Source organism: Corythoichthys intestinalis, chromosome 11, assembly GCF_030265065.1.
Source record: "Corythoichthys intestinalis isolate RoL2023-P3 chromosome 11, ASM3026506v1, whole genome shotgun sequence".
Classification (NCBI taxonomy): domain Eukaryota; kingdom Metazoa; phylum Chordata; class Actinopteri; order Syngnathiformes; family Syngnathidae; genus Corythoichthys; species Corythoichthys intestinalis.
This window is the reverse complement of record NC_080405.1, coordinates 5,025,974-5,037,500: the sequence shown is the minus strand read 5'-3', so window position 1 is coordinate 5,037,500 and position 11,527 is coordinate 5,025,974. Positions and strand designations below refer to the sequence as shown.

The following is an 11,527-nucleotide window of genomic DNA, read 5'->3' as shown; positions in this document are numbered from 1 at the left end:
GCTGCCAATGGCAGCTAACGAGGTAATCACCATTTAAAACGCACAGAGTTGGGTGAAAACGATAGCTGCAAACTCAACCCAATGTGAGCTCCAACCACAAAACTAACAAGACAATACATTGACCTCAGTTGATACCAACAAGATCTGCCTGTTCTTTCTTTGTCATGAAATAAACCAAAAAGCTTACAGCACCTGGTATTCCCAGGCGGTCTCCCATCCAAGTACTAACCAGGCCCGACCCTTCTTAGCTTCTGAGATCAGACGAGATCGGGCGTTCTCAGGGTAGTATGGCCGTAAGCTGGCAAAATTTGTGAAATATAGCTATACAAAAGGCGAAGGAGATCTGTTCTGGTACAAAAGACGAACCAGTTCAGTTCAGTTCAGTCAGGTTCCCTGAGGAAAGTTAGGTTTCAAGTGGTCTGGTCATCTCGTGCTGTCAATGGCAGCTAACGAGGTAATCACCATCTAAAACGCACAGAGTTGGGTGACAACGAGAGCTGCAAACTCAACCAAATGTGAGCTCCAACCACAAAACTAACAAGACAGTACATTGACCTCAGTTGATACCAACAAGATCTGTCTGTTCTTTCTTTGTCATGAAATAAACCAAAAAGCTTACAGCACCTGGTATTCCCAGGCGGTCTCCCATCCAAGTACTAACCAGGCCCGACCCTGCTTAGCTTCCGAGATCAGACGAGATCGGGCGTTCTCAGGGTAGTATGGCCGTAAGCTGGCAAAATTTGTGAAATATAGCTATACAAAAGGCGAAGGAGATGTGTTCTGGTACAAAAGACGAACCAGTTCAGTTCAGTTCAGTCAGGTTCCCTGAGGGAAATTAGATTTCAAGTGGTCTGGTCATCTCGTGCTGGCAATGGCAGCTAACGAGGTAATCACCATTTAAAACGCACAGAGTTGGGTGAAAACGAGAGCTGCAAACTCAACCCAATGTGAGCTCCAACCACAAAACTAACAAGACAGTCCATTGACCTCAGTTGATACCAACAAGATCTGTCTGTTCTTTCTTTGTCATGAAATAAACCAAAAAGCTTACAGCACCTGGTATTCCCAGGCGGTCTCCCATCCAAGTACTAACCATGCCCGACCCTGCTTAGCTTCCGAGATCAGACGAGATCAGGCGTTCTCAGGGTAGTATGGCCGTAAGCTGGCAAAGCTTGTGAAATATCGCTATACAAAAGGCGAAGGAGATCTGATCGGGCGTTCTCAGGGTAGTATGGCCGTAAGCTGGCAAAATTTGTGAAATATAGCTATACAAAAGGCGAAGGAGATCTGTTCTGGTACAAAAGACGAACCAGTTCAGTTCAGTTCAGTCAGGTTCCCTGAGGGAAGTTAGGTTTCAAGTGGTCTGGTCATCTCGTGCTGTCAATGGCAGCTAACGAGGTAATCACCATCTAAAACGCACAGAGTTGGGTGAAAACGAGAGCTGCAAACTCAACCCGATGTGAGCTCCAACCACAAAACTAACAAGACAATACATCGACCTCAGTTGATACCAACAAGATCTGTCTGTTCTTTCTTTTTAATGAAATAAACCAAAAAGCTTACAGCACCTGGTATTCCCAGGCGGTCTCCCATCCAAGTACTAACCAGGCCCGACCCTGCTTAGCTTCCGAGATCAGACGAGATCGGGCGTTCTCAGGGTAGTATGGCCGTAAGCTGGCAAAATTTGTGAAATATAGCTATACAAAAGGCGAAGGAGATCTGTTCTGGTACAAAAGACGAACCAGTTCAGTTCAGTTCAGTCAGGTTCCCTGAGGGAAGTTAGGTTTCAAGTGGTCTGGTCATCTCGTGCTGTCAATGGCAGCTAACGAGGTAATCACCATTTAAAACGCACAGAGTTGGGTGAAAACGAGAGCTGCAAACTCAACCCAATGTGAGCTCCAACCACAAAACTAACAAGACAGTACATTGACCTCAGTTGATACCAACAAGATCTGTCTGTTCTTTCTTTGTCATGAAATAAACCAAAAAGCTTACAGCACCTGGTATTCCCAGGCGGTCTCCCATCCAAGTACTAACCAGGCCCGACCCTGCTTAGCTACCGAGATCAGACGAGATCGGGCGTTCTCAGGGTAGTATGGCCGTAAGCTGGCAAAGCTTGTGAAATATCGCTATACAAAAGGCGAAGGAGATCTGATCGGGCGTTCTCAGGGTAGTATGGCCGTAAGCTGGCAAAATTTGTGAAATATAGCTATACAAAAGGCGAAGGAGATCTGTTCTGGTACAAAAGACGAACCAGTTCAGTTCAGTTCAGTCAGGTTCCCTTAGGGAAGTTAGGTTTCAAGTGGTCTGGTCATCTCGTGCTGTCAATGGCAGCTAACGAGGTAATCACCATCTAAAACGCACAGAGTTGGGTGAAAACGAGAGCTGCAAACTCAACCCGATGTGAGCTCCAACCACAAAACTAACAGGACAATACATCGACCTCAGTTGATACCAACAAGATCTGTCTGTTCTTTCTTTTTAATGAAATAAACCAAAAAGCTTACAGCACCTGGTATTCCCAGGCGGTCTCCCATCCAAGTACTAACCAGGCCCGACCCTGCTTAGCTTCCGAGATCAGACGAGATCGGGCGTTCTCAGGGTAGTATGGCCGTAAGCTGGCAAAATTTGTGAAATATAGCTATACAAAAGGCGAAGGAGATCTGTTCTGGTACAAAAGACGAACCAGTTCAGTTCAGTCAGGTTCCCTGAGGGAAGTTAGGTTTCAAGTGGTCTGGTCATCTCGTGCTGTCAATGGCAGCTAACGAGGTAATCACCATCTAAAACGCACAGAGTTGGGTGAAAACGAGAGCTGCAAACTCAACCAAATGTGAGCTCCAACCACAAAACTAACAAGACAGTACATTGACCTCAGTTGATACCAACAAGATCTGTCTGTTCTTTCTTTGTCATGAAATAAACCAAAAAGCTTACAGCACCTGGTATTCCCAGGCGGTCTCCCATCCAAGTACTAACCAGGCCCGACCCTGCTTAGCTTCCGAGATCAGACGAGATCGGGCGTTCTCAGGGTAGTATGGCCGTAAGCTGGCAAAGCTTGTGAAATATAGCTATACAAAAGGCGAAGGAGATCTGTTCTGGTACAAAAGATGAACCAGTTCAGTCAGGTTCCCTGAGGGAAGTTAGGTTTCAAGTGGTCTGGTCATCTCGTGCTGTCAATGGCAGCTAACGAGGTAATCACCATTTAAAACGCACAGAGTTGGGTGAAAACGAGAGCTGCAAACTCAACCCAATGTGAGCTCCAACCACAAAACTAACAAGACAGTACATTGACCAGGGTTGATACCAACAAGATCTGTCCGTTCTTTCTTTGTCATGAAATAAACCAAAAAGCTTACAGCACCTGGTATTCCCAGGCGGTCTCCCATCCAAGTACTAACCAGGCCCGACCCTGCTTAGCTTCCGAGATCAGACGAGATCGGGCGTTCTCAGGGTAGTATGGCCGTAAGCTGGCAAAATTTGTGAAATATAGCTATACAAAAGGCGAAGGAGATCTGTTCTGGTACAAAAGATGAACCAGTTCAGTAAGGTTCCCTGAGTGAAATTAGGTTTCAAGTGGTCTGGTCATCTCGTGCTGTCAATGGCAGCTAACGAGGTAATCACCATTTAAAACGCACAGAGTTGCGTGAAAACGAGAGCTGCAAACTCAACCCGATGTGAGCTCCAACCACAAAACTAACAAGACAATACATTGACCTCAGTTGATACCAACAAGATCTGTCTGTTCTTTCTTTTTAATGAAATAAACCAAAAAGCTTACAGCACCTGGTATTCCCAGGCGGTCTCCCATCCAAGTACTAACCAGGCCCGACCCTGCTTAGCTTCCGAGATCAGACGAGATCGGGCGTTCTCAGGGTAGTATGGCCGTAAGCTGGCAAAATTTGTGAAATATAGCTATACAAAAGGCGAAGGAGATCTGTTCTGGTACAAAAGACGAACCAGTTCAGTTCAGTTCAGTCAGGTTCCCTGAGGGAAGTTATGTTTCAAGTGGTCTGGTCATCTCGTGCTGTCAATGGCAGCTAACGAGGTAATCACCATCTAAAACGCACAGAGTTGGGTGAAAACGAGAGCTGCAAACTCAACCAAATGTGAGCTCCAACCACAAAACTAACAAGACAGTACATTGACCTCAGTTGATACCAACAAGATCTGTCTGTTCTTTCTTTTTCATGAAATAAACCAAAAAGCTTACAGCACCTGGTATTCCCAGGCGGTCTCCCATCCAAGTACTAACCAGGCCCGACCCTGCTTAGCTTCCAAGATCAGACGAGATCCGGCGTTCTCAGGGTAGTATGGCCGTAAGCTGGCAAAATTTGTGAAATATAGCTATACAAAAGGCGAAGGAGATGTGTTCTGGTACAAAAGACGAACCAGTTCAGTTCAGTTCAGTCAGGTTCCCTGAGGGAAATTAGATTTCAAGTGGTCTGGTCATCTCGTGCTGTCAATGGCAGCTAACGAGGTAATCACCATTTAAAACGCACAGAGTTGGGTGAAAACGAGAGCTGCAAACTCAACCCAATGTGAGCTCCAACCACAAAACTAACAAGACAGTACATTGACCTCAGTTGATACCAACAAGATCTGTCTGTTCTTTCTTTGTCATGAAATAAACCAAAAAGCTTACAGCACCTGGTATTCCCAGGCGGTCTCCCATCCAAGTACTAACCAGGCCCGACCCTGCTTAGCTTCCGAGATCAGACGAGATCGGGCGTTCTCAGGGTAGTATGGCCGTAAGCTGGCAAAGCTTGTGAAATATCGCTATACAAAAGGTGAAGGAGATCTGATCGGGCGTTCTCAGGGTAGTATGGCCGTAAGCTGGCAAAATTTGTGAAATATAGCTATACAAAAGGCGAAGGAGATCTGTTCTGGTACAAAAGACGAACCAGTTCAGTTCAGTTCAGTCAGGTTCCCTGAGGGAAGTTAGGTTTCAAGTGGTCTGGTCATCTCGTGCTGTCAATGGCAGCTAACGAGGTAATCACCATCTAAAACGCACAGAGTTGGGTGAAAACGAGAGCTGCAAACTCAACCCGATGTGAGCTCCAACCACAAAACTAACAAGACAGTACATCGACCTCAGTTGATACCAACAAGATCTGTCTGTTCTTTCTTTTTAATGAAATAAACCAAAAAGCTTACAGCACCTGGTATTCCCAGGCGGTCTCCCATCCAAGTACTAACCAGGCCCGACCCTGCTTAGCTTCCGAGATCAGACGAGATCGGGCGTTCTCAGGGTAGTATGGCCGTAAGCTGGCAAAGCTTGTGAAATATCGCTATACAAAAGGCGAAGGAGATCTGATCGGGCGTTCTCAGGGTAGTATGGCCGTAAGCTGGCAAAATTTGTGAAATATAGCTATACAAAAGGCGAAGGAGATCTGTTCTGGTACAAAAGACGAACCAGTTCAGTTCAGTTCAGTCAGGTTCCCTGAGGAAAGTTAGGTTTCAAGTGGTCTGGTCATCTCGTGCTGTCAATGGCAGCTAACGAGGTAATCACCATCTAAAACGCACAGAGTTGGGTGACAACGAGAGCTGCAAACTCAACCAAATGTGAGCTCCAACCACAAAACTAACAAGACAGTACATTGACCTCAGTTGATACCAAAAAGATCTGTCTGTTCTTTCTTTGTCATGAAATAAACCAAAAAGCTTACAGCACCTGGTATTCCCAGGCGGTCTCCCATCCAAGTACTAACCAGGCCCGACCCTGCTTAGCTTCCGAGATCAGACGAGATCGGGCATTCTCAGGGTAGTATGGCCGTAAGCTGGCAAAGCTTGTGAAATATCGCTATACAAAAGGCGAAGGAGATCTGATCGGGCGTTCTCAGGGTAGTATGGCCGTAAGCTGGCAAAACTTGTGAAATATAGCTATACAAAGGGGAATGAGATCTGTTCTGGTACAAAAGACGAACCAGTTCATTTCAGTTCAGTTCAGTAAGGTTCCCTGAGGGAAATTAGGTTTCAAATGGTCTGGTCATCTCGTGCTGTCAATGGCAGCTAACGAGGTAATCACCATTTAAAACGCACAGAGTTGGGTGAAAACGATAGCTGCAAACTCAACCCAATGTGAGCTCCAACCACAAAACTAACAAGACAATACATTGACCTCAGTTGATACCAACAAGATCTGCCTGTTCTTTCTTTGTCATGAAATAAACCAAAAAGCTTACAGCACCTGGTATTCCCAGGCGGTCTCCCATCCAAGTACTAACCAGGCCCGACCCTTCTTAGCTTCTGAGATCAGACGAGATCGGGCGTTCTCAGGGTAGTATGGCCGTAAGCTGGCAAAATTTGTGAAATATAGCTATACAAAAGGCGAAGGAGATCTGTTCTGGTACAAAAGACGAACCAGTTCAGTTCAGTTCAGTCAGGTTCCCTGAGGAAAGTTAGGTTTCAAGTGGTCTGGTCATCTCGTGCTGTCAATGGCAGCTAACGAGGTAATCACCATCTAAAACGCACAGAGTTGGGTGACAACGAGAGCTGCAAACTCAACCAAATGTGAGCTCCAACCACAAAACTAACAAGACAGTACATTGACCTCAGTTGATACCAACAAGATCTGTCTGTTCTTTCTTTGTCATGAAATAAACCAAAAAGCTTACAGCACCTGGTATTCCCAGGCGGTCTCCCATCCAAGTACTAACCAGGCCCGACCCTGCTTAGCTTCCGAGATCAGACGAGATCGGGCGTTCTCAGGGTAGTATGGCCGTAAGCTGGCAAAATTTGTGAAATATAGCTATACAAAAGGCGAAGGAGATGTGTTCTGTTACAAAAGACGAACCAGTTCAGTTCAGTTCAGTCAGGTTCCCTGAGGGAAATTAGATTTCAAGTGGTCTGGTCATCTCGTGCTGGCAATGGCAGCTAACGAGGTAATCACCATTTAAAACGCACAGAGTTGGGTGAAAACGAGAGCTGCAAACTCAACCCAATGTGAGCTCCAACCACAAAACTAACAAGACAGTACATTGACCTCAGTTGATACCAACAAGATCTGTCTGTTCTTTCTTTGTCATGAAATAAACCAAAAAGCTTACAGCACCTGGTATTCCCAGGCGGTCTCCCATCCAAGTACTAACCATGCCCGACCCTGCTTAGCTTCCGAGATCAGACGAGATCAGGCGTTCTCAGGGTAGTATGGCCGTAAGCTGGCAAAGCTTGTGAAATATCGCTATACAAAAGGCGAAGGAGATCTGATCGGGCGTTCTCAGGGTAGTATGGCCGTAAGCTGGCAAAATTTGTGAAATATAGCTATACAAAAGGCGAAGGAGATCTGTTCTGGTACAAAAGACGAACCAGTTCAGTTCAGTTCAGTCAGGTTCCCTGAGGGAAGTTAGGTTTCAAGTGGTCTGGTCATCTCGTGCTGTCAATGGCAGCTAACGAGGTAATCACCATCTAAAACGCACAGAGTTGGGTGAAAACGAGAGCTGCAAACTCAACCCGATGTGAGCTCCAACCACAAAACTAACAAGACAATACATCGACCTCAGTTGATACCAACAAGATCTGTCTGTTCTTTCTTTTTAATGAAATAAACCAAAAAGCTTACAGCACCTGGTATTCCCAGGCGGTCTCCCATCCAAGTACTAACCAGGCCCGACCCTGCTTAGCTTCCGAGATCAGACGAGATCGGGCGTTCTCAGGGTAGTATGGCCGTAAGCTGGCAAAATTTGTGAAATATAGCTATACAAAAGGCGAAGGAGATCTGTTCTGGTACAAAAGACGAACCAGTTCAGTTCAGTTCAGTCAGGTTCCCTGAGGGAAGTTAGGTTTCAAGTGGTCTGGTCATCTCGTGCTGTCAATGGCAGCTAACGAGGTAATCACCATTTAAAACGCACAGAGTTGGGTGAAAACGAGAGCTGCAAACTCAACCCAATGTGAGCTCCAACCACAAAACTAACAAGACAGTACATTGACCTCAGTTGATACCAACAAGATCTGTCTGTTCTTTCTTTGTCATGAAATAAACCAAAAAGCTTACAGCACCTGGTATTCCCAGGCGGTCTCCCATCCAAGTACTAACCAGGCCCGACCCTGCTTAGCTACCGAGATCAGACGAGATCGGGCGTTCTCAGGGTAGTATGGCCGTAAGCTGGCAAAGCTTGTGAAATATCGCTATACAAAAGGCGAAGGAGATCTGATCGGGCGTTCTCAGGGTAGTATGGCCGTAAGCTGGCAAAATTTGTGAAATATAGCTATACAAAAGGCGAAGGAGATCTGTTCTGGTACAAAAGACGAACCAGTTCAGTTCAGTTCAGTCAGGTTCCCTTAGGGAAGTTAGGTTTCAAGTGGTCTGGTCATCTCGTGCTGTCAATGGCAGCTAACGAGGTAATCACCATCTAAAACGCACAGAGTTGGGTGAAAACGAGAGCTGCAAACTCAACCCGATGTGAGCTCCAACCACAAAACTAACAGGACAATACATCGACCTCAGTTGATACCAACAAGATCTGTCTGTTCTTTCTTTTTAATGAAATAAACCAAAAAGCTTACAGCACCTGGTATTCCCAGGCGGTCTCCCATCCAAGTACTAACCAGGCCCGACCCTGCTTAGCTTCCGAGATCAGACGAGATCGGGCGTTCTCAGGGTAGTATGGCCGTAAGCTGGCAAAATTTGTGAAATATAGCTATACAAAAGGCGAAGGAGATCTGTTCTGGTACAAAAGACGAACCAGTTCAGTTCAGTCAGGTTCCCTGAGGGAAGTTAGGTTTCAAGTGGTCTGGTCATCTCGTGCTGTCAATGGCAGCTAACGAGGTAATCACCATCTAAAACGCACAGAGTTGGGTGAAAACGAGAGCTGCAAACTCAACCAAATGTGAGCTCCAACCACAAAACTAACAAGACAGTACATTGACCTCAGTTGATACCAACAAGATCTGTCTGTTCTTTCTTTGTCATGAAATAAACCAAAAAGCTTACAGCACCTGGTATTCCCAGGCGGTCTCCCATCCAAGTACTAACCAGGCCCGACCCTGCTTAGCTTCCGAGATCAGACGAGATCGGGCGTTCTCAGGGTAGTATGGCCGTAAGCTGGCAAAGCTTGTGAAATATAGCTATACAAAAGGCGAAGGAGATCTGTTCTGGTACAAAAGATGAACCAGTTAAGTCAGGTTCCCTGAGGGAAGTTAGGTTTCAAGTGGTCTGGTCATCTCGTGCTGTCAATGGCAGCTAACGAGGTAATCACCATTTAAAACGCACAGAGTTGGGTGAAAACGAGAGCTGCAAACTCAACCCAATGTGAGCTCCAACCACAAAACTAACAAGACAGTACATTGACCAGGGTTGATACCAACAAGATCTGTCCGTTCTTTCTTTGTCATGAAATAAACCAAAAAGCTTACAGCACCTGGTATTCCCAGGCGGTCTCCCATCCAAGTACTAACCAGGCCCGACCCTGCTTAGCTTCCGAGATCAGACGAGATCGGGCGTTCTCAGGGTAGTATGGCCGTAAGCTGGCAAAATTTGTGAAATATAGCTATACAAAAGGCGAAGGAGATCTGTTCTGGTACAAAAGATGAACCAGTTCAGTAAGGTTCCCTGAGTGAAATTAGGTTTCAAGTGGTCTGGTCATCTCGTGCTGTCAATGGCAGCTAACGAGGTAATCACCATTTAAAACGCACAGAGTTGCGTGAAAACGAGAGCTGCAAACTCAACCCGATGTGAGCTCCAACCACAAAACTAACAAGACAATACATTGACCTCAGTTGATACCAACAAGATCTGTCTGTTCTTTCTTTGTCATGAAATAAACCAAAAAGCTTACAGCACCTGGTATTCCCAGGCGGTCTCCCATCCAAGTACTAACCAGGCCCGACCCTGCTTAGCTTCCGAGATCAGACGAGATCCGGCTTTCTCAGGGTAGTATGGCCGTAAGCTGGCAAAGCTTGTGAAATATCGCTATACAAAAGGCGAAGGAGATGTGTTCTGGTACAAAAGACGAACCAGTTCAGTTCAGTTCAGTCAGGTTCCCTGAGGGAAATTAGATTTCAAGTGGTCTGGTCATCTCGTGCTGTCAATGGCAGCTAACGAGGTAATCACCATTTAAAACGCACAGAGTTGGGTGAAAACGAGAGCTGCAAACTCAACCCAATGTGAGCTCCAACCACAAAACTAACAAGACAGTACATTGACCTCAGTTGATACCAACAAGATCTGTCTGTTCTTTCTTTGTCATGAAATAAACCAAAAAGCTTACAGCACCTGGTATTCCCAGGCGGTCTCCCATCCAAGTACTAACCATGCCCGACCCTGCTTAGCTTCCGAGATCAGACGAGATCGGGCGTTCTCAGGGTAGTATGGCCGTAAGCTGGCAAAGCTTGTGAAATATCGCTATACAAAAGGCGAAGGAGATCTGATCGGGCGTTCTCAGGGTAGTATGGCCGTAAGCTGGCAAAATTTGTGAAATATAGCTATACAAAAGGCGAAGGAGATCTGTTCTGGTACAAAAGACGAACCAGTTCAGTTCAGTTCAGTCAGGTTCCCTGAGGGAAGTTAGGTTTCAAGTGGTCTGGTCATCTCGTTCTGTCAATGGCAGCTGACGAGGTAATCACCATCTAAAACGCACAGAGTTGGGTGAAAACGAGAGCTGCAAACTCAACCCGATGTGAGCTCCAACCACAAAACTAACAAGACAATACATCGACCTCAATTGATACCAACAAGATCTGTCTGTTCTTTCTTTTTAATGAAATAAACCAAAAAGCTTACAGCACCTGGTATTCCCAGGCGGTCTCCCATCCAAGTACTAACCAGGCCCGACCCTGCTTAGCTTCCGAGATCAGACGAGATCGGGCGTTCTCAGGGTAGTATGGCCGTAAGCTGGCAAAATTTGTGAAATATAGCTATACAAAAGGCGAAGGAGATCTGTTCTGGTACAAAAGACGAACCAGTTCAGTTCAGTTCAGTCAGGTTCCCTGAGGGAAGTTAGGTTTCAAGTGGTCTGGTCATCTCGTGCTGTCAATGGCAGCTAACGAGGTAATCACCATTTAAAACGCACAGAGTTGGGTGAAAACGAGAGCTGCAAACTCAACCCAATGTGAGCTCCAACCACAAAACTAACAAGACAGTACATTGACCTCAGTTGATACCAACAAGATCTGTCTGTTCTTTCTTTGTCATGAAATAAACCAAAAAGCTTACAGCACCTGGTATTCCCAGGCGGTCTCCCATCCAAGTACTAACCAGGCCCGACCCTGCTTAGCTACCGAGATCAGACGAGATCGGGCGTTCTCAGGGTAGTATGGCCGTAAGCTGGCAAAGCTTGTGAAATATCGCTATACAAAAGGCGAAGGAGATCTGATCGGGCGTTCTCAGGGTAGTATGGCCGTAAGCTGGCAAAATTTGTGAAATATAGCTATACAAAAGGCGAAGGAGATCTGTTCTGGTACAAAAGACGAACCACTTCAGTTCAGTTCAGTCAGGTTCCCTGAGGGAAGTTAGGTTTCAAGTGGTCTGGTCATCTCGTGCTGTCAATGGCAGCTAACGAGGTAATCACCATTTAAAACGCACAGAGTTGGG

General features: G+C 46.0%; 25 non-coding genes across 25 annotated transcripts; all 25 read right to left on the bottom strand.

Annotated features, from left to right (window-relative positions):
* Nucleotides 1–180: 180 nt before the first annotated feature.
* LOC130925386 (5S ribosomal RNA) lies at nt 181–299 on the bottom strand. Its single transcript, XR_009065668.1, has one exon. It is a non-coding gene; the product is annotated as a 5S ribosomal RNA (ribosomal RNA).
* Nucleotides 300–612: 313 nt separating this feature from the next.
* Nucleotides 613–731, bottom strand: LOC130925782 (5S ribosomal RNA). Its single transcript, XR_009065836.1, has one exon. It is a non-coding gene; the product is annotated as a 5S ribosomal RNA (ribosomal RNA).
* Nucleotides 732–1,044: 313 nt separating this feature from the next.
* Nucleotides 1,045–1,163, bottom strand: LOC130925295 (5S ribosomal RNA). Its single transcript, XR_009065579.1, has one exon. It is a non-coding gene; the product is annotated as a 5S ribosomal RNA (ribosomal RNA).
* Nucleotides 1,164–1,556: 393 nt separating this feature from the next.
* LOC130925770 (5S ribosomal RNA) lies at nt 1,557–1,675 on the bottom strand. Its single transcript, XR_009065834.1, has one exon. It is a non-coding gene; the product is annotated as a 5S ribosomal RNA (ribosomal RNA).
* A 313-nt stretch (nt 1,676–1,988) lies between these two features.
* LOC130924688 (5S ribosomal RNA) lies at nt 1,989–2,107 on the bottom strand. Its single transcript, XR_009064987.1, has one exon. It is a non-coding gene; the product is annotated as a 5S ribosomal RNA (ribosomal RNA).
* Nucleotides 2,108–2,500: 393 nt separating this feature from the next.
* LOC130925758 (5S ribosomal RNA) lies at nt 2,501–2,619 on the bottom strand. The gene has a single exon (XR_009065832.1). It is a non-coding gene; the product is annotated as a 5S ribosomal RNA (ribosomal RNA).
* Nucleotides 2,620–2,927: 308 nt separating this feature from the next.
* On the bottom strand, nt 2,928–3,046 carry LOC130925746 (5S ribosomal RNA). The gene has a single exon (XR_009065831.1). It is a non-coding gene; the product is annotated as a 5S ribosomal RNA (ribosomal RNA).
* A 303-nt stretch (nt 3,047–3,349) lies between these two features.
* LOC130925734 (5S ribosomal RNA) lies at nt 3,350–3,468 on the bottom strand. The gene has a single exon (XR_009065829.1). It is a non-coding gene; the product is annotated as a 5S ribosomal RNA (ribosomal RNA).
* A 303-nt stretch (nt 3,469–3,771) lies between these two features.
* On the bottom strand, nt 3,772–3,890 carry LOC130925723 (5S ribosomal RNA). Its single transcript, XR_009065828.1, has one exon. It is a non-coding gene; the product is annotated as a 5S ribosomal RNA (ribosomal RNA).
* A 313-nt stretch (nt 3,891–4,203) lies between these two features.
* LOC130925359 (5S ribosomal RNA) lies at nt 4,204–4,322 on the bottom strand. Its single transcript, XR_009065640.1, has one exon. It is a non-coding gene; the product is annotated as a 5S ribosomal RNA (ribosomal RNA).
* Nucleotides 4,323–4,635: 313 nt separating this feature from the next.
* LOC130925711 (5S ribosomal RNA) lies at nt 4,636–4,754 on the bottom strand. Its single transcript, XR_009065827.1, has one exon. It is a non-coding gene; the product is annotated as a 5S ribosomal RNA (ribosomal RNA).
* A 393-nt stretch (nt 4,755–5,147) lies between these two features.
* On the bottom strand, nt 5,148–5,266 carry LOC130925699 (5S ribosomal RNA). Its single transcript, XR_009065825.1, has one exon. It is a non-coding gene; the product is annotated as a 5S ribosomal RNA (ribosomal RNA).
* Nucleotides 5,267–5,659: 393 nt separating this feature from the next.
* On the bottom strand, nt 5,660–5,778 carry LOC130924694 (5S ribosomal RNA). The gene has a single exon (XR_009064993.1). It is a non-coding gene; the product is annotated as a 5S ribosomal RNA (ribosomal RNA).
* Nucleotides 5,779–6,175: 397 nt separating this feature from the next.
* LOC130925385 (5S ribosomal RNA) lies at nt 6,176–6,294 on the bottom strand. Its single transcript, XR_009065666.1, has one exon. It is a non-coding gene; the product is annotated as a 5S ribosomal RNA (ribosomal RNA).
* Nucleotides 6,295–6,607: 313 nt separating this feature from the next.
* Nucleotides 6,608–6,726, bottom strand: LOC130925687 (5S ribosomal RNA). The gene has a single exon (XR_009065824.1). It is a non-coding gene; the product is annotated as a 5S ribosomal RNA (ribosomal RNA).
* A 313-nt stretch (nt 6,727–7,039) lies between these two features.
* On the bottom strand, nt 7,040–7,158 carry LOC130925294 (5S ribosomal RNA). Its single transcript, XR_009065578.1, has one exon. It is a non-coding gene; the product is annotated as a 5S ribosomal RNA (ribosomal RNA).
* A 393-nt stretch (nt 7,159–7,551) lies between these two features.
* On the bottom strand, nt 7,552–7,670 carry LOC130925675 (5S ribosomal RNA). The gene has a single exon (XR_009065823.1). It is a non-coding gene; the product is annotated as a 5S ribosomal RNA (ribosomal RNA).
* Nucleotides 7,671–7,983: 313 nt separating this feature from the next.
* On the bottom strand, nt 7,984–8,102 carry LOC130924687 (5S ribosomal RNA). The gene has a single exon (XR_009064986.1). It is a non-coding gene; the product is annotated as a 5S ribosomal RNA (ribosomal RNA).
* A 393-nt stretch (nt 8,103–8,495) lies between these two features.
* On the bottom strand, nt 8,496–8,614 carry LOC130925664 (5S ribosomal RNA). The gene has a single exon (XR_009065822.1). It is a non-coding gene; the product is annotated as a 5S ribosomal RNA (ribosomal RNA).
* A 308-nt stretch (nt 8,615–8,922) lies between these two features.
* On the bottom strand, nt 8,923–9,041 carry LOC130925652 (5S ribosomal RNA). The gene has a single exon (XR_009065821.1). It is a non-coding gene; the product is annotated as a 5S ribosomal RNA (ribosomal RNA).
* A 303-nt stretch (nt 9,042–9,344) lies between these two features.
* LOC130925641 (5S ribosomal RNA) lies at nt 9,345–9,463 on the bottom strand. The gene has a single exon (XR_009065820.1). It is a non-coding gene; the product is annotated as a 5S ribosomal RNA (ribosomal RNA).
* Nucleotides 9,464–9,766: 303 nt separating this feature from the next.
* Nucleotides 9,767–9,885, bottom strand: LOC130925414 (5S ribosomal RNA). Its single transcript, XR_009065694.1, has one exon. It is a non-coding gene; the product is annotated as a 5S ribosomal RNA (ribosomal RNA).
* A 313-nt stretch (nt 9,886–10,198) lies between these two features.
* LOC130925040 (5S ribosomal RNA) lies at nt 10,199–10,317 on the bottom strand. Its single transcript, XR_009065331.1, has one exon. It is a non-coding gene; the product is annotated as a 5S ribosomal RNA (ribosomal RNA).
* Nucleotides 10,318–10,710: 393 nt separating this feature from the next.
* Nucleotides 10,711–10,829, bottom strand: LOC130925629 (5S ribosomal RNA). Its single transcript, XR_009065819.1, has one exon. It is a non-coding gene; the product is annotated as a 5S ribosomal RNA (ribosomal RNA).
* Nucleotides 10,830–11,142: 313 nt separating this feature from the next.
* On the bottom strand, nt 11,143–11,261 carry LOC130924686 (5S ribosomal RNA). Its single transcript, XR_009064985.1, has one exon. It is a non-coding gene; the product is annotated as a 5S ribosomal RNA (ribosomal RNA).
* Nucleotides 11,262–11,527: the final 266 nt, after the last annotated feature.